The following is a 19,287-nucleotide window of genomic DNA, read 5'->3' as shown; positions in this document are numbered from 1 at the left end:
AAGGGTTTATAACTCAGTCATAAAAGTTCATTCCAAGCTAAAACTTGGCAAACAAAATGTCAACCCAGGAGAGATTTTCTTTTACCAGATTTGTTTTAATGCTTTAAACTGATTTGTCTATTTTAAAATTATATGAGTGCCCTGTTTTATAGACTTTCTGTGTATACAGGGTGCGCGCGTGTGCATGTGTGCTAATATAACACGCATACCAGGGAAGAAACAACGTTAGAAGCACATTAGCACAGGAAAGCAGAGCTCCAAAAACCCCACAAGGTTAAAAATGGTGTTGGATTTGCAAGTTGTGGAATCTTAAACACTGGGATGCCAACGTTGAGCTAAGTCTTCAACTGATGCCTTCAGCTGATCAGGCCTGAACTACACCAGCTGACCTTCCGTCCCTTCGTGTCACCATGACATCTCCAGGTATCTGCCAAGGCTGCTGTTGAAAATCAGTCCAAATCTTGACACTAAGGTGAGTGGTGGCAGGAGAGGATCTAGGACCATCTCAGGGCACCTGGTGTGACAGGGAGGAGATGCTCAGCTGATCTCCCATTCAGTGATCCTGCATTCTGGCTGCTCTTTGGTGGTCAAGGTGAAGAGGTAGGTGTGACAACTGGGTGCCAGTATTAGATGATTGAAGCACAGGTTTCTGTCTCTTCCCTGTGGTTAAAGAGCCACAATCTGGCATCACTGGGGGGTAGGTGGCCTGAGCCGTTCATCACTCTTGAACACAGATGTCATTGCCAACATCTACATTTCCTATATGCTACAGTAGGTGGTACAAGTATTACTTCACTGGTGCACTGGCTTTGTGATAGATAAATTTTGGCTCATCAATTGCAGCAGTGCCCAGAGGAGAGGAGGACATGTAGCTGGGCTTGCAAACACCCAGACTGAGCCCAAGGGGTTGGACAGGTAGCGGAGAGGCAGAAACACCTCCAACAGATGTTTTGGGCATGGTCTAAGGCCTTAAGACTGCCCCTGAGGGAGCTGATTTCCGTCCTTTGACCCCAGAGGGAGTCTCAGGTGACCATGCTCCTAGCTTGTGTGCCTCAGCTGGCTGCCCAAAAGCTAGAGGAGGCAAATCCAAGCCTTAGCTCTTTGCAGGACCAAGCTTTAGATGTGGAGGGTCAAACTGGCTTCTCCCTCTGGAGGGAGGTGCATGAGTCTTGAGTCTAGCATCCTTCCCTGGTGCACTGGTTCCCTTTCTCCTGGTAAGACTGGAGTATTTGTCATCTCCAAGTGTCACTAGGTTGTGTTACACTCTCTTCCAGCAGCTCCCTCCTGGGTCTCACATGGAGCTTGGTGTTGAGTCCCGCTTGCTCACGGGTTTCCTTAATTGAGGGCAGAAGTAGGTTCCCCTTTCTACCATAAATCCAGTGTACACACAAACACACTTGTAAGATATTTAGAAAAGCTCTACTCTGTGTATCTTAAACGTGTGTGTGTGTGGAGTAAAGAAAAGCAATAAAGAGCCTACATTATACCACATGTGTGAGCAAAGGGCTGTGGTTAACTCCCTTCAGATAGATTTCAACCAGGGCCCCTTTGTAACAGCCCCCAGAAGACTACTGAAAAGTCGGCATCCCTAGTTTTAAATAGGTTCATTTAAAAAATAAATTGTATTAGGGACTTTTCCTCCCCCTCTCTGCAAACCAAATACACAAGTGACACAAATAAGGAAAACTGCAGCTGGTTGCAGCTTACACTGGGTAGCCAGTTTCTCCTGGCTCACTGGGGACATCAGCAGTGGAGCAGGTCTCCGGCAATTAAGGTGCTTCTGGGAGGATCGCCCTGGGTGTGTCTGCCTAGTGGTCCTGCTGTGCTGGGAGAAACGAATGGTAATTTTGTGGTCAATGCACTGGAGAGGGATGATGTTGAGTAGATTGGTGAACATGCTTTGGCTGAGTATGGGATGAGTAAAGCCTTGACCTAATAGAGGTGAGAGGAGTACTATAACCCCTATGTCCTTGTTCCTCCCTACCCCTGCCTCACCTTCCCTTCAGTTAGGAGGGATGATGAGCTATTGCCTTCTCTGCCCCTCACATCGCTGAAGATGATGGGTTCCTCTGGGCAAGGACCTTCGCTGCCTCTCCTGATGCACTTGTGCTGCATCCAGCTCCACGTATCTCCCTGGCGTGCCTGCAGCCTGCCACGCCACAGCTACGCACATTTCTGCAACGCGTCCAGCTCTGAGCACACAGGAGATTAGGGGACATTAACAAGAATCAGATTGAGAATACAGTGAGTTGACAATTGGGCTTTGATTTTCCAAAGTGCTTTTTGGATGAAAAATGGCTTATCCTTTTTTTTTTTTTTTCCATAAAGATTTGCACAAAGTGATGACACTATTTGCATTGGCACCTTTTCCAGATCAGCCCCCAAAACACTTGAAGTCTAGGATTGTTGATTTTTCACTTGTCAAAAAACCAAAACAAACCAGAGTAGAAATGATGGGTTTGGCTTTTGCTTTGTGTGTTGTGAAAAACAAATAAACAAAACAAATATTTTTCTAAGTTTTTAATGGAAAATCAAATTCCCATTCTTACCACAGTTGCTAATTACGCAAGCTAAGAGGAGGATGCTATGCCCAGGGACACGCAGCCTTTCCTCGTAGCTGGTCAGACTGTTTATGAGCACGAGAAACGTACCTCAAACGTGTCTCCCCATCATTTTATTCATTGTTGATGCCAAAGACTTAAACTATTGGATCAGTGGAAGCGAGATCTCACTTTTCTGTTGAGCTCAAAGTCAGAAATAAAACAGCTTCACAGAGAACAATATAGTCACAGTGGATGGAGCCGGCTAACTTTTGGTGAATTTAAATGAGTTCTTAATGAAAAGTGGAATAAATTTTTCACACATTCCTCTGCATTAAAGAGGGGTCAGAGACTAGCATCAAGGTGAGCCTAAACTCAGGAAAGACACAAAGGGAATTCCTGAGCTGCCGACAGAAATGCCTCTCCAGTCTGCCAGGAGCCAAGGCGCTACTGCTGGGAAAACAGCAAGCAGGGTGGAAATCTGGGTCCAATGAAGGACCAGCAAGGCAAGCTGTGGACTGGGGTCACTGGGGGGGAAGATAAACAGCATCCCCCCATCGGAGCAGTCAAGCTTATTACAGAGATGAGGCCGGTGCTGCGCGTGAATAGGTTTAGCCAGATGGCAGGAACCAACAATCCTGTCCCCCATCACTGAAACGTTGATGCTTTTGAGCACTGGCTGTCAGGATTTAGAAAAAATGTGTGACCTCCGGCAAGTTATCAAGTCCTTCATGTTCAGTTTTGCTATCTGTAAAATGGGCTGTTACTCAAAGGGTATTGCTGTGAGGATTAGAAATGGGGGTGGGCAGGGCAGCTTGTCTTATCTGAGAGCTAGTTTTTATTTATCTGTCTGATGGAAACTTTAAATGCCAATGCAATAGATTTTTTTTTTTTTTTTTTAATATATTGGTCATCACTAAAGCAGTAATACAGAGCTGTCATTTGTATAGCACTTGTCTGATCTGTAGTGTTCCTCAGAGATGTTACCAGGCAGATTTAAGCAATGGTCTTGGAAAAATGGGCTCACTTGTGTGGCTTTATTCAGGTGGGAAGGCTGCAGGAGGACGGGGCGCTCAGCTGTGCTGCTTGCTGCAGCGCTCACCTCCGTATCACAGCCCCTTCCCAGGGCACACGTTCCAGGAGCTGCTGGGCTGCCCCAGGGGGGCTGACACGGCTGCAGCCACACCTGCAGTGCCCAAATTCTCTGCTATAGGAACAGTGCCCTCCCGGGGTGATCCTGGGGTTTCTCTGCTCCTCTCCATGACTGACGGACTGAATTGCGATTTCACGAGTGGCCAGGAGCTGAAGCACTGCTGTCAGCTGCCCCGTGCAGACCCGTGCAGGATCCATGGCGTGATGATGTCGTCCCTTTCGTGCAACCCTGATGCTTCTCTATTGGACCCGTGGTACCTCCGACACCATGGTGGCAAGCTCAGCCGCGCTGCGTGGGGCCGGGGGTGGCAGGTGGGCTCCAGGGGGCAGTGATGGTGGGTACCGAGTAGGGAGGCACCTCCAGGAATAGAGCCTGGGTTTGTTCCGCATCTCATTCCTGAATTAGGCACGTAATTATGCTAGACTCTTTCCAGCATTAATAACGGACAGACATCTCCGGAGGGCAATTCAGACCAGAGTTGTCTATAGACCTCCCTTGGTGGGGAAAGGGGCCCCATTAGGTTCCTAATTTAGGCTTCTTGGTTGAGAACCTCACATTTGGTGCAAAGACTCTCAGTCTTGGGAGAAGCGTAAGAAAACGTGCTAAATCCTGCAGATATCCCCCACTGCTGATAGTGCCCAGGAGAGTTATCTCCTCCAGGGTAGGCAACTGTCCTCTTTCCCCCCTGTGTTCTGGGGGGGGAAATCAGGGGTCTGTGGAGGTGAACGGCACTGAGCTACCTTCTCTGTCTGAGGACCTGGTTCCTTTTCTATTATAATATTATTTAAAAGGGGGGGAGGGGCAGGGAGCAGTGGGGAGACAAGGAAAATATTTGTGTAAGAAAACTACACTTTAAAAGACAGCTTAAAACTGGGATTAATAAGTCTGCTTTTATGGAAGCATTTCTACATGTTGTAAAACATTTTTAAAAACATTGTAAAAACTACAGAGTTTCACGTTAAATATGGCTGATTTTCTTTATAGAGCTGACCTGCTTCCCAGAGGTGATGTATACACACCATATGACACAGGGGTTGCTAGGGTAGGCAGTGTTTTTACATTGATTACTGTAGTAAATAATAATGTAAAACCACGTATAAATAGGGAGTTCAATCCAGAGCTGCCCCTGGGGTCTGCAGTTCTTTACACATGGCCCATTTTTCATCACTTGTGTGATTATTTTATTTTATTTTTTTGGAGGAAGAGGAAAAGGGGGAGGGAACATGCTGGGTTCTTTTTTTTTTTTTTTTTTTTTTCCCCTTTCTTTTTTTTGTCTCAAAAGAACATCTCCTCTTGGGTCAGCTGTTGAGCAGGGGCCAAAAATACTGGTTAACGCTACAGGGAATTTGTTCCATTGGCAATTCGGGAGTGCAGAGAAAAACAAGAAGAAGGAGCTGAGGTTTCCAGAGGTGACCAAAGAGGAGCGGCCAGATGAAGTGTGCTCTGTAGTTTAGAGACTGGGGGAGACACGAGAATATTATTCAAATATCCCAAAGGAGCGGCAGCCAAGTGAATAACCTCTGCTCCCTGCCTGCCGTGGGTAACATATGAAGTGACAGGCTTAGACTGCAGAAAGGCAGCTTCGTATCCCTTGGAAAAACTTTTTAAGCGGATGGATGGTGAAGTGCTGGGAGCAGGCTTGTGGGTGTCTGTCTGTCTGCTCGTGGGAGAGCCCCGCTGCTGGGATATGCCCATTGCCATGAGCAGCTCTGGGCAGATGGTGATTTCAGCTCCCTTTTGATGGAAACACAGTTAATCGCTGCCTAAAAATATGCTGTGACTACGTTGCCCATTAGACAGGGCTTGTCCCAGCTGGAGGAGGGTGGAGTGGAGACGAGGACCTTCCCGGCTGGTCTAATAGCCTCTGTCCCTGGTGAAATTATTGGCCACCACTTAGCACAATTTGTTTCATTTTGCAATTATTCTTCAGGGGAATTTTTATAAGCTCCTGTAATAAGTCACTTCTGCTGGGATCTGGAGAGGAAGTGAATTGCATTAGAGGCAGAGACGTTACCCCAGCCTCCCCTCGACGCTGCCTCGGGATCTTCACGCAGTGCTTTCCATAGTCCTGCATACGTGTGCGTGGAAGACTGTGTAGGTGTACGTGTGTATGGATATAGGTATAGTCCCATATACGATTTTTTATACATAGATATGTGTGGCTGCTGAATATGGAAATAGGGATCCTCAGGTTTTGGGGCTGAGGAGCACAAAATACCGCTGAGGTCTCCAATGTTTCTGCTACAGAGAGATGTGCCAGTAGAAACCAGTTGTTTGCTGGCTCTCCTTGGCCATGACTGGTGCTACCTCTCTAGTAAGCCTTTGGAGGTGTAACCCTGGTCTGCACCACGCTGCTGTTGCTCCATGCAGGACCGGAAGCTCTTAAGTGCAGGTGCTCATGTTTCCAAATCCATAGCCGTGGCTGAGCTTCTGCTCTCCGGTCTGCATCGCCCTCTGAGGTGCTGTGCTGTGAGCTGGCTTTCCCAGGGAGGCTTTTGGGTTATTGTGGTGGAGCTGGTCGGTACTTAGTGGATATCAGAGTCGGCTGCTCTCGGACTTTCCCGCACCAATAGAAATGTCAGGCTCAGCCAGCTCCGCGTGGATGTAACGCAGACACAGGCAACTCGCAGGCCACAAACAACACGCCGCACCATTTCCACATGAGCAAAAACAACACGCGTGCACACACACAATAAACATGTCACCCTGTTTCCATACAGACAAACACGATGCACGCCTATATAACCACACACGCAGAGACGCACACACACTCCTCTTCCAGCTTCCAGCGGGGCTGTGATTTTTAACTATCTAAATTGAAAACAGATATGATCCTCCAGTGGGGAGATGCCAGCAACTCTACCCCCTCCCCCCCCCCCTTTTCTTTCCTAAATGTATTGGAGGAAAAAACTGTATGTGGCTCTCCAAAGGGGCAAACGGTTTCTCAGCATGCAGCGAGGTTGGGGATGGGGTTGGGGGAGACAGGGAGGAAGAAAAGGGAATGCACAGAACTACTTTCTAGTGGTAGAAGAACAAACAGCTTAAGTTAATAAAGTTGAGGCCGAGGAGAACTATTTGGAGAGTGTGGAGGAAGTCAGGGATTAGGGAGAAAATAGGAACCCAGCAGCAGGAAATAGTATGGCAGCGCAGTGGACCTGAAGGGAGCGCGGACGGAGGACGAGGGGAGACCTGGCTGGCGTGGCGAGAGCAAGGAAGGGGAGGGCTGCGCGACTCTAAATCACAGACCTGCTGAAAGCAAGCCACCTTGTGCTCATCAAAATCTGCCTTGGGAGCCAAAACCCCTTCCGAAAATGATGCGACCTATTTTTAGGAGCCAGTTTACTGATGGAGATGCCTTCTTTGTTTTGAGGTGTACGCAACAGAAATGAGAAGAAAAAAAAAAAAGCAGAGAAAGGGGAGCTCTGGGGTGCGAGGGCAATGCCAGCCCTGTGGTGGGGGCACCGAATTCCCCCAGCCCCGCGGTCCCTGCCTGCACACAAGCCCCATCCACCAGCACAGCCATCCCAGCCGGCAGCCGTGGGCAGCCCCTTTGAGTGACAGCCCTGGGCGCCGGGCGCGTTGCTGACTTGATGACTTTTTGCAACTGTCAAAGAAGCTTAGCAGATAAGCGCACAACAGTTTTTATTATTCCAAGAGGCAGAAGACTCGCCTTAGCGAGCGGTAACAAATACGGACATTCACGACCAGGATTAGAACAAACTGCACTGGTGGGCAAGGGCCAAAGGCAGCACGGAGCTGCAGTGTAACCCAAAACCTCCACAGCTGTTTTCATTTTCCTCCCTTCAACACAGTCCCTGTGTGGTACTTCAGGGAGAATTATGAAAGTGGCGTGTAATTCAGAGAAGTAATGTATTTTTTTTTTTTCTTCCCTTCTCTCTCGCTCTTTTTTTTTTTTTTTGGAGTAATGAAAATTGCTGTGGCAGATCGTTTTGGATTCAAGGGAAATATCGGACTCTATTCTCCGCGGGTGAGTTAGATAACAATAGATTGGACCGGGTGCCGTGTTTGAAAGGCCCCGCTGCTCTCGCCGCCACTCTCCATCACTCCCCAGCCTCCGCGTGGTGACGAATGGGCAGCGGAGATGTGTTTTCCTCCTCAGTAGTTTAAATCCTATTTTTAAGAAAAAAAAAAAAAAAGAATAGGGCAACAGCTTAGAAATCCTTGGCATCGTGCAAAGGAATGCAGTGACTTCAGGGACTTTGGTAGCCTGAAAGGGACCGGCTGCTTTCGTGCCAGTACAAAGCCCGGTCTGTACAAATCCCCGTGCCGGAGAAGGGCTCTGCTGCAGCAAAGCCCCACTGGCTCTCGCCGGCATTTTGATGGGAGTTGTTTAAAAAGTGTGAGGCCACATCGTCTGCTGTAGGATGCTCTACCTACAGGGAGAAAAAATGATTTTTGTTCTGGAGGGCAACTCCTTTCCTGATCTAATGCCCTTTGCTTTCCTGGGATTAGGCCAGCAGGGAATTTGGCCCTCTCTCATTTTTGAACAGAAGTGATCACATTGTGGTTCCTCTGTCCTGTGAACATTGCTGGCATAGTTTTCCAAGATGTTACGCATTTACTCATTAAAATCTCTTAATTTCACATGTACCAGAAATAATTAAAAAAATTTCCTCCATTCAGACAACAAAAATATTTTGTTTAAAGCATTTTGATGTATTTCCTCTCAATTTTATTGCTTTTTAGAAAAAATATAATTTATATAATTTTAAATTAAGGACATTTTAAGCCAGTCAAAATATTTTGCTCTAGCATTACTAAAGATCTTATTTAAAAAACAGTAGAACAAATACTGATTTTTTTTTTCATCTTCCCTTAATCTTATTCTGTAAAAAAAAAAATTGAAGCTAATACAGTAGCATTAAAAAAACCCAACCCCCCAAAAAACAATGAACAAACCAATCCCCTAAAAAGCCCTCAGTTCCACCCCAAGAAATACTTCACCTCTAGTGAGCATTAGGGACAACTGCTGAAAAGTTATATTTCTTGCCTGAAGTTGTTGGAATTGTTCAAAAACCTTAGATAGCTGTTGCATCTTGTTATCAAATTCTGTTGGTCTTTCCTTTAATGGGTTTCACATTATTTTCATTCAACAAGAAAATGGCTCTGCGACTGGAAACACTTACGTGTGTACCCTGACACATCTGCACATACCATAATAGACACATGAATTTAATGCTCAGTTGATTCAATGTGGGGAGTGGAATTTAGTGTCAAGTCAATTAAAATATCCTCTTCCCACCCCCTTTTAATTTTTTAATTTTTTTTTTTTTTATTCCCCCTGAAGTATTTATCAGGATCACTGCATGGGAGGTATGTGGTGTGGAAGTTGTGGGAGTCCTCGGCGTGCTCCGCTCATGACGTGGTGTTTGTGCAGCACAGCAGTAAATGTACTCGTTCTGCTGCGGTAACCCGTATTAAAATTACCACAACCGTGCTAATGCAATGAGGCTTCGACAGAGCTCTGCTGTGCCACGGAAAAGAGAAATAGGGATGACAAAAGGATGACCACACGTGGTGGTCCTTGTGCTGTCCTGGCGGGGAGGCCAAGCAGTGAACTTGACTGTGTGTGTGCACAGCAGACATGCTCACTGCAAGCCCCTGCTCCTTTCCTTGTGTAAATCTGGAAGGCTACTGTAGCTAAACAAAAAAGCGTTATAAAACAAACTGTTATGAGCGGCAGATAAATACAGCGTGATAAAGATGAATGGTTAGGCAGCTGGGGTGTAGAAACACACTGCTTTCCATCTTGATGTGAGTTGTTTTGGTTTTGCTACAAGCTTATCCGTAGGTTTGTTGCCACCCGGCCAGGGTTTTGCACCGGTGTTGCAAGGACTTTGGGATGAGGGATGTGTATCTCCTGCTGTCGATAGAGTGCCTGGTGCTATTCTGGGGCTGGCAGTGATGTGAATAATTTGCAGAATACACAAATCCTTTATCTGCCAATGATAAGGGGGTTTAATGCCAGAACTGTTACAGAGGCGACGTTGTCGCTGCAGTAATTTTAAAATCAGTTTTGGTTTCAATTTGGGAGAGTGGCAGAGCTGCTTTCCTGAGCTGCTGCACCGTCCCCTTCAAGTCAATGGATTTTCTCCTACTGATGTATGTGAATTTTGGGTACAGAAATTTATTATTAATATCTGCATCCAGTCCATCAGAAAAAATGTGGGGCAAAATCTAAGTATATTTGTAAGTCTAACGTATTTGGATGCTTACATGATTTTTTTAACTAAGAGAATAAACAGTTGTGATGTTTTCTATTGTTTTAGCATTTCTTCCAGCGTAGGTAACCTTTGCAGAACAAAGCACTCTTTGTAAAACTAAGTCCTTCAGCATGTGAATACTTACACATGTCCTTCGTTGTTTAACGGGAGGCAGGAGGAGCTTAAACCTCGGAGATAAGCATATATGTGAGTCTCTGCAGAACCGGACGTGATCCTGCACTGTGCCAGTGCAGTGATCCCAGCACACCAAACCGTGTCTGGTTCACGTTTGGGGCCAGTCCTGACGTATAATTCATACACGACATTTTATTAACTGGCAAATTTCCCCCCTAACCCGCCCCCGCAAATTCTCTAGACTGTAAGGAAGGAATTTGTTGTGTGGTGGCCTCTTCCCCCGCTCCTTGCCCATTTTTTTTTATGACTGAGGAAACCCTTTTATTGTACGCAAAGTAAAGGCTTGATGTGGTCTGCCATATTTTAATTTACCATGGTATTAAATACAAAATATATCCGCTTACTGAAGGTGGGTCGTGGATTGTGGTCTGGGGTTGATCCAGTGCCTGACTGGGTGTAGGGGCACAGGGGAGAAGAAATTAGTGGGGTGAAGGTATGAGAGCCCTTACTCATCCTCCGTTGCAGAGTTTATCATCCCTATAATTTTCCTTGTCCTGTGCAATTGCTGCCTCGTAGTGATGCAGGATTTATGTTGCTCTCCAGGACTGAGGGTGAGCAAGTGACCCTGGGCACCAGCAAGAAGTGAAAATTCCAGGTCAAATCCTGCTCTTCCTGTGGAATAAATTGCATAAAACCAAATCAACTGCAACAGTGGGTTGGAAGATGACATGGATGACTGCAAGGAGATAGCACAACTGGTCTTTTACTAATAAATAAACCTGTAGTTCCTCTGAGGGAGGAAGGCTACGTGAGCAGCTGGATGCTTGTGTGGGGTTTGCGAAGACACAGGCTCATTTTGATGCAGTACTCTTGTGCCTCTGCGTCTCGGTTTTTCATTTGCTAAATGTCGTGGGCTTGCGGTAGAATGCTAACGAAAATCGGATGAAGGGGTCTGGAGAGCCTGAGTGCTGATGGGTCTGTCTCCATAAAGTGCTATAAATAATGTTTGGGGCTTTGAATACAAAGATCTCTGACTCCAGAAAGCAGAATAAAAAACATGAAAGCATATGAAATGCAAAATACTAAGGCTCTCGCTTTTGAATGATCTTCCTTAATACTGATCCATTGTCATAGAGAAACCCCTTTCTGACCATGGTTACACAATGTTAGAGATGGCACGACTGCCTTTTCTGGGAAAAGAAGGGGTTTTAATGAAGACAGATTGGGGTTGTTTCTGCTACTGTTATTGCTGGAGTCAGATTCTGCTTTCTGGAAGGAGAAAGCAAAACCAAGTCCCAAAGACAAGCACATATGAAAAGGAGAGAGGAAAAAAAGAGCAAATCTAGAAAACAGCTTCTGGAGCTGAGTCACGGTGAGGCCTCCGTGCTGGAGAGGGGCAGCACCCTGCCTTATCAGCACCAGGCAAGCCCCGCCACAGGCAGGCTATTTAAGGCATTGCTTTCTGTTGCCTTTTTGGTCGCAGGCTCACAGAAATATAACTACATAAATAAATAGAAGAAGTAATGTAATCTTGGCTAGCTAGATCAGATTTTTTTTTTCAATATGTAACAGGCTAGAGAGAGAGAGAAGAAATAAATTACAGAAGGAACAGAAGAAAAGGGGGAGAAAGGGAGAGCAGAAATGGGAATCGAGGCAGCACCTGGCATGTGCCTGGTAGAACTGATGGACGAGGAAACATCATCTGGTCCTTTCCAGGGTGGGTCAAGTCAGCTCTCGGGATGGGGGAGCTGCAGTGGTGGGACCTCAGGAGAAGACTTCAGGAAGCGGTAACACTTGCTTTGGGCAGACTGAGGGGTTATCTTCGCATCACTGTTGAGTGATGGGTTCTGCAAAGGGAAGGATAGTCAAAGCAGGCTCTTTACGTTGCCTGTCACGTAATCTCGATTACATTTATTTTTACCCAGCTCTGAAATTGGTTATTTATTCCAGAATAAGAGACTTGCACTCCAAAGTTTACATTGACAAAATTACTCTAAAGTAACTAGTCTACAGTCATGATTTTCATTAAGATCCTATGTATGAACAATCTTAAAAATAGATATTCTGGCAAAGACATTAATAATTATTAAAAAAATCTCAAATGTCTTGTCTGAGCAATATAGTAAGTTTAGCACTAAACCATTGCTTTGTTAGTTAAAAATGTGTTTCAGGCAGCACAGGCAGTCTCTACTCTCTGCTCAGGGAAAGTGCTCCAAAACTTTCACCAAGACATTGAGATAAATAGAGAGTGCTGAGGCCATCTCCTCTTTGCTGAAATACTTTGAAGCAACAATCAGGTAAAGAAGATCAAGAGTTGATGGGAAATAATTAGAAGCTGTTAAGCTGGCTGTTACCTGGACTCATGGATGCTGGGCTGTTCATGTCATTTCACTTTGGAAGGTCAGAATCACCAAAATAATTGCAAGCCAATCTCAGGGGCAATTATTGCTGTAACAAAATATCAGGCCTGCAATTTTCTTCATGGAGGGAAAGAAAAAAATATCATTTTGACTTTTTGCTGGTAACAGCATTTAATGGCACACAGGCAGTTTTTGAGGCGGTTTCTCCCTCCCCTTCCAGTGTTTTCCCCCTCAGTTTCACAGACTGTGAGGTCTCCAGGACTTGTCCTCAGCTGGTTGAGGTCTACGGCAGGGGCCAGACCAAAAATGTAACTGTTCTGGCCATGAACTTAGGTGTGCCTCTTGCTCACCTAAGATGAGATGGTCGAAATGCTCATCTAGATGAAGGTCTAAATGTCTGTCATCTGTGTTTTCTGTTCATGCTGTTGGAGGTTAGCCCACCCATGGTTTGGGCTTCCTCACGTGCAAGGAGGTGCTGGTGCAGGCAGGGCCTGCTGGGGAGCAGGGCACCATTTCATCGACCAACCCATCCCAGGCTGTGAAGCTGGGTCAGAACTTGCTTTTTCAGGAACGGCTGGTGGAGGTAGGGCTGAGATGGGGGGATTGAGGTGCCCTTGTGCCTCCTCCTTGAGCCCCTGGTGCCCCATCCTGAGTGTCTTGTTTGGGGCCAGCCCCCATTTGGGGGTGGCCTATGCCCCAGAGGTGATGTGGGGTTGTGAAGAGTGAGCTCAGGACATGAGAACAACCACCCCGTCCATGTCACTATTGTTGTATTGTGTTACCCACATCACAGGGAAAGTTTTAAAAGCTGAGCATTCGCTGTGCATGTGCAGGAGCTGTTTCTAAAACATAAATAGCATGACCATTAACTGAGGCTTTTCCTTTTTTTGTTGTTGTTGCTTAAAGACAGTTCATATTATGTACTCAATGTTTTTCAAATTAAACCATTATTTATCCAGAGGTAGCCAAAAATGTAGCCGAAAAACCACCTCTGATTATTTTTGACCTCTCTAAGGCTAATAATCTGCTAAAACGTCTTTAAACCATCTTAAAGAAAACAGAAACACCACTGCTGACAACTCACATACCTACTTTTTAATGCAGTGTTATTTTAAATGGCTGCGTTTATAAACCTCTAAAGACAGGTTTGTAATAGAAATGCTGACAGATCCTTAACACTCCATCCCATAATAACAAACTTTTGAGAAAGAATGAGGCTGTGGACACCACTGTCCCCGTAACAGCGCTGGGAATTTCTTTCTCTCTTATTGCTTTAACTTGCCTAGCCAGAAAGCCAGTTTTCCTGTGAATTCGGAGGGAGCACCAAATCAAGACGGCAGGACCCAGACGTTGCTATGGGGTGGCCGGGAAGCTCTGCTCTGCCTCCACCATGGGCTGGCCCCACCAGCCTCCGGCACACGCTTAACCCGTGCCTGCTGTGTGGAGAGGAGCACTCAAAGCAGAGGAGGTCTCCAGAAAGGAGGAACCAGGCAGAATTTTTCCTTCTACATCCCTACTGCAAAAAAATCGAAGTGACAGGCGGGTAGTTTGAGGGGCTCTGCACAAAGCGGACCACGTTCCCAGATGGTGCACATCAACCTTCCTGGTCTTCTGCCAGCCTATACCCTGGCACAGTGTTTAGAGAAAGGTGTTAAGCATGCAAAACTGCAGCATCTATCAGGGACGGGTGGCTTTCCAGACTCACTACCCGCATAAGAAGCTCCTTACGTGCACCCGGGTGGATATCTTTTTCCTGCTCCCTGGCCTGGAAAACTCCCTGAAGGGGAAGAAACGCTACATGAGATTTATGTCTTCAGAAAGCAATGTGATAATTTGTGCTGTGCAGTGGAGAGGGGATGCTGCCATATCATCATTAAATTAAGATGTGCAGGCCAGATGTGAAACCTTGATAACGAGCTTTATAGGGCAACGCGGCCCAGCTTGTGATTAGCTTCACAGGCAGAGCAAGGAGAGCTGCGTGAGCTGCAGGCAGCACAAAACCTCTCTGTGTCCTCAAGTCATTATCTTGCTCTGATCGCGGTTGTATTTGATCTTTGCACCCTGTGATCTCACCCTTGCTCATCCAGGTCTCCCATAAAGAGCACCCACGTCCCATGGGAAGTCCAGGCTGCTTAGAAACACGGATGGTGTGGTTTTGTCCATCCCACCACAGCCAGGCTCTGTTTCTGGGGGTGTTCCTTGGGAAAGAAGGGTTTTGAATATTATTTTTCTTTCATTTTATGTTTAAATCTGGTCATCTGGTTTTGTCTGTTTTTCCTCGACTGAACTCACAGACATACACTCAATTTCTGTTGGCTTTACTGTTGGACTTTCAGTGTCATAGAAAATAAAGACAGTGGCTCAGGAAATGCAGGCAGGTACCTTCACAGATCTTGTGCATTGCTGCATCAGTCTCCAAATTTTTGATATGTCAAGAAGGAGATCCAGGCACTCGCAGCTCAACACCTTTTCTATGTAAAACCCCGGGAAAAAGGGCAAAGTTTCACAGACCAGCAGCAGACCCCCGGGCTGCTCCTCCTGCAGCATGCCCAGGTCATGGCTCACGTCTGGGAACCAGCCCCCCCCCCGCTGTGTCCGGCAGCTCCCAGCTCCGGTGTCCTGGGTGTTTCCACTGTTTGCACTCTAATCTGGGTTTTGATGAACAGAGTGTGGCACAGATCAGGACAGACCAAATGCCTTCGAAACTGGGGGGTTTTATGCCTTTGAAGATCATAGCCTCAGCTTTCCCCCGCCTTTTCCCATGAAATGTAAAGCAGCCCCAAAGGCTGCAAACAAGCCCTTGGGTTTGTTTGTTTTGGGCTTTACAGTGAAGGGAGTGGCAAAAGATAATGAATTAACTGCTAAATATTTTAAAAATAAAAAAAGAGAGAGAAAAGAGGATTAAGACACTAGAAGAGTTCATTCAAATGGTAACTTGCGTCATTCTCCTACCTGCGGAAGAAAGCACAGCGTCATCAGACCTGCTCATGAAAACCACAACGCTGGGCCAAATCAGGAGCAAATCTATACATCAACAGTATTTAAATGCAAGTTTTGCCTTTACTGTAACCCTGTAAGCACCAAAGATCAGGGAACCGCTTTTAGCTTGTTTTCCTGTAAATAGTGTTAGCATCATGGTTGCTGGCGTGTGATGCCAAGCTATAATTTTAAGGGTCTTGTTTATAATTTTGCAAAGTTTTCAGCAGCAGGGCTGTATTTTTGACTATGTCTTTGGCTTGGCTCACCACATTCAACCAGCTGGGATCACTGTGTATGTGTGTGTGGTCAAATTTACTGTGAACCGATTAGGATATTAAGCAAAATGAAATAAACATGTAAATCTTAAAAACCATCTCAGAGTTGAGGTTTACTTCTATAGAAAGGATACAGATGGAAAAAGTAACATAAAATTAAAGACATTCCTAATGGCAGGCGGGTTTTTTTTTTTTTGGTGCCACTATTTTATTTTCAAGGAAAATATATAGAAGGAAAAAAAAAACCCCAAGAAAATAAATAGAAATTGCACTTTTTATAGAAAAGGTCCAGTGTCTCTAAGGAAAATGTTGCGTGGTAGAAAAGCTTGTTTTAAATAATTATATCGCCATATGTATTTGTGTTCTCCACCATGTGACTGAATATATTTAGGCAGGCAGAAAAAGAGAAGGAAGCTTTTATTAATCTTTTTTTTTTTTTTTTTTCATCTTTTTGGTACCAAAATTCATCAGCTACAGTCTTAGCTGGCCAAGAGCAAAAGCACCCCATAGATTTCAGCAGACTGACAGCAATCTGATATCATATAATCTAATCGATCTATGGATGAGAAAAGCTTTTCTTTTCATGCCAGTTTGTTTGCTTAGCAAAAATGTGACTTTAAGAATGGCAGAGACCACCAGGAGTAAAGGAAATATCCTTGGAAGGTCAAGTCCAGTTTTCTTTTGCTTTTTTGGGTGGCCTGTTAATGATTCAGATTTAATGAAGGGATTGGAGTTTTGGTAGGACAGCTTTATCAGAACATTAATTATTTGTGACTCCTGGTGCTCTGTAGAGGACAGGTCTTCTGCCTGGCAAAAATGTAAAACTCAAAGTCTGGCTTAATTCTGCTTCTGAAAAAGAAGTCCTCAACTTTCAAATTTCTCACCAAAGGTCTCTTAATCCCTTTTGATCTAGTTGTCACTTTTTAGCTTATTTTAAACTTTGTTTTTAAAAAGAAAATTAAAATGTGGAGTTTTTTTGTTTTAATTTTTTTAAAAAAATTATTAGGTATATTGCATATTATCTAATGATATTTAAAAAAGAGGAATGGAGTTTCTCCCAAAATAAAAATCAAAGCATTTTATTAAAAAATGTTGAAATGAAGGTTTTTAATTTCCTCACAACTTTTATTATTTTGGTTTCTCCAAAATAGAATTCCAGCAAAGTTCGGTAGCAGGCAGATACTCTCCTCCTTGCTGTTCCTATATCCATGGATTAAGATTTTCTGGAAATTGATAAAGGTTGAACCTTCTTTCCTTCGTAGCATCTTTGTCTACTACGCCCCTCAGGGATCTCTAATTTCTTCCAAGATGTGGCTTTTCAAAGCAAGACAGTGCTTCCTGTTCTCCCTTGACAGTTTTCTGGGATGTGGATTTTCTCAGTTATGTTATATTTTCACAAATTTCTGCCTCAGCTCTGCTCCCTACTTTTCCTGCCAGATCTTCTACTTTCATCAATGCTGTATGAAAAGCTACTGTATTATTTGTAAAATATGTTTCTCTGGGTTTTTAAATGAGATCTTTTGGCCTAGAAATGCCAATTATGGACTCAGAAGACAACTTGGGGTCTAGACTAATGCTTTTTTCTTTTCATCTGCATGGAAAGCCCTCCTTACTTGTTGCCACCCAATAAAAGTGGAGGTACCTTTATTAATACGAAGGTATGATAGAATTAGAAAAAGACTAAACAGTTTTTGTCATGTATCAAATAACACATTCAAAGAGCCTAGATTATTATTTATTTTTTTTTTTTTAGGAAAAAAGAAAAGATTAAATTTCTTCATTTTTAACCATTGTTAATGTTGGATCCTAAAAATGCCTGAAAGAGAAGTGCAGAAAATAGATATTAAATTTCATCTTACTGGATATGGGCTTGTTTATATGAGTTACCTTCTGCAAATCCTTTGAAGAGAATCTACGGATCTCCAGCTTCTAATCTGGCTCCTTCTGTGTTCTTGCTGTGTATTATATTATGTAGGTGGTTTTGGTCAAACGGTCAACAATTCTGACAAATGTGTTACTAAATAAGTTGCCCTGGGTTGGAATTTTCTGGTGAATGAAAATATGCAGCTCAAATTTTTACTGCAATTTTGATGCAGCTTTTAAATAGGAACACTTAAAAAAAAAGGAAGAATATAAAATTCCTCTTGCTATTTTAGTCTGATGGAAAATAGCGTGGTGTGTCAAATATGTGTGTGAATTCTCTTTGAGTTATCTTGGACCTTGTATGCAGTCTTTGGTGGTTCTTTTGCCTTTCTCATTTTCTTTAAAAAAATATTTTAACACCTGACATTTCTGCTGCTTAGCCACTGAGACGGTGGTACCTTTTGAACTTTCTGATACGCTAGATGGAGAGAATTCCTTAAATTTCTTTAGTCATTTCATCGCTACTGTCTGTCCATCTCAGAAAGAACTTAGGTCTCAGCTACAGCAGAGTCCAGGAAAAGGAAAGAAGTGAAAGCTGGGTTTGAAGCACACCCATGCCTTAATAAGTCTGAATCCCATTTTCACTCTGGTATTGATCCAGCCTCATTTCCATAATGTCCCTTTCACACACGCTTTTTCAAGAGGAATATTTTGAATATGAATATTTACATGTGTATGCAGTCTTCAGTAACAGTTGCAAATGAAAAATTCAGAATGGTATAATATAAAGAAAGGCCCATATTTTTTTCTGGAGAAAATTAGCTCCCCCTTTCTTCAGCATCGTATATGAATTCTGCGATCTTGTGACAATTTGGGAGTTATTTAAAACAGTCTCATTCAATTATTTGGTTTTGTTTTCTTTCCTTCTTTTTCATAACGTCTGTGCTGCTTTGTTCTCTGAGAACCAATTGCACTACAGTGACATTTTCATGAAAAATCAAACAGAGGCTTTAACGGGAAAAAAAAGATAAAACATATTTTAACAACCGAGGGAACCTCTTGGGGAACCTGATCTCCTGAAATTTCTAGGTTAAACTGATCTGGATACATTTGTATAAGTATCCATCCATCTCTCCAATGAGTTGCATCCCTGGGGAAGTCACAAGAAGTGCAGCACGTACTCTGCGAGCCATTTTTTCTGCCAGAACCTGAAGCCCAGTGATGCTAGTTCAGGATTTTGTTACAAACTCTAATGCAGGTGCACAGGTCAGCAGTTGCTGACAAATGGATTAATTTAGCCTCGGTCAGTGTTATGGTTTTTCATGGGAATGCAACAAGCAGAGCTGTAATGGCTGTGTGTGGACTTGGGGCAAGACATGGGGAGCTAGGCTATTATGTCTAAAATCAGCTTTTATATTTCAGGCTTGTTGGAAGCTAAAATTTATGCTGACATCCTGGGTGTTTAGGGGCCACGTGAATCAAAAGAGAGGGGTTATTCCCCAAAGGCCAGGTTTGTGATCTGTGAATGCCCCAGTTTTGTGCTGTTCTGTCATGGCTTCCTCACTTACCAGGTCTGCTCTAGGAGAGGAATTTAAAAATAATACCTCTGAAATCACAAGCATCAAGAGTTTCTTTTTTTCTGGAATAAACCAAGTGCTGTTTTCTCTCTGGTTGTGTTGATCAACAATGTATTTGGTATTCTGCATTACATATTCAGTGTCTAATGGACCAACCAGTCCCACAGGACTAGAGTTTAAA

General features: G+C 44.2%; 1 long non-coding RNA gene across 1 annotated transcript; it reads left to right on the top strand.

Annotated features, from left to right (window-relative positions):
• The first annotated feature begins 11,506 nt into the window (after positions 1 to 11,506).
• Positions 11,507 to 15,369, top strand: LOC142602736 (uncharacterized). Its single transcript, XR_012836507.1, has 2 exons — positions 11,507 to 11,839; positions 13,699 to 15,369. It is a non-coding gene; the product is annotated as an uncharacterized LOC142602736 (long non-coding RNA).
• Positions 15,370 to 19,287: the final 3,918 nt, after the last annotated feature.

Source organism: Balearica regulorum, chromosome 8, assembly GCF_011004875.1.
Source record: "Balearica regulorum gibbericeps isolate bBalReg1 chromosome 8, bBalReg1.pri, whole genome shotgun sequence".
Taxonomy (NCBI): Eukaryota; Metazoa; Chordata; class Aves; order Gruiformes; family Gruidae; genus Balearica; species Balearica regulorum.
This window is presented reverse-complemented; position numbering and strand designations above follow the sequence as displayed.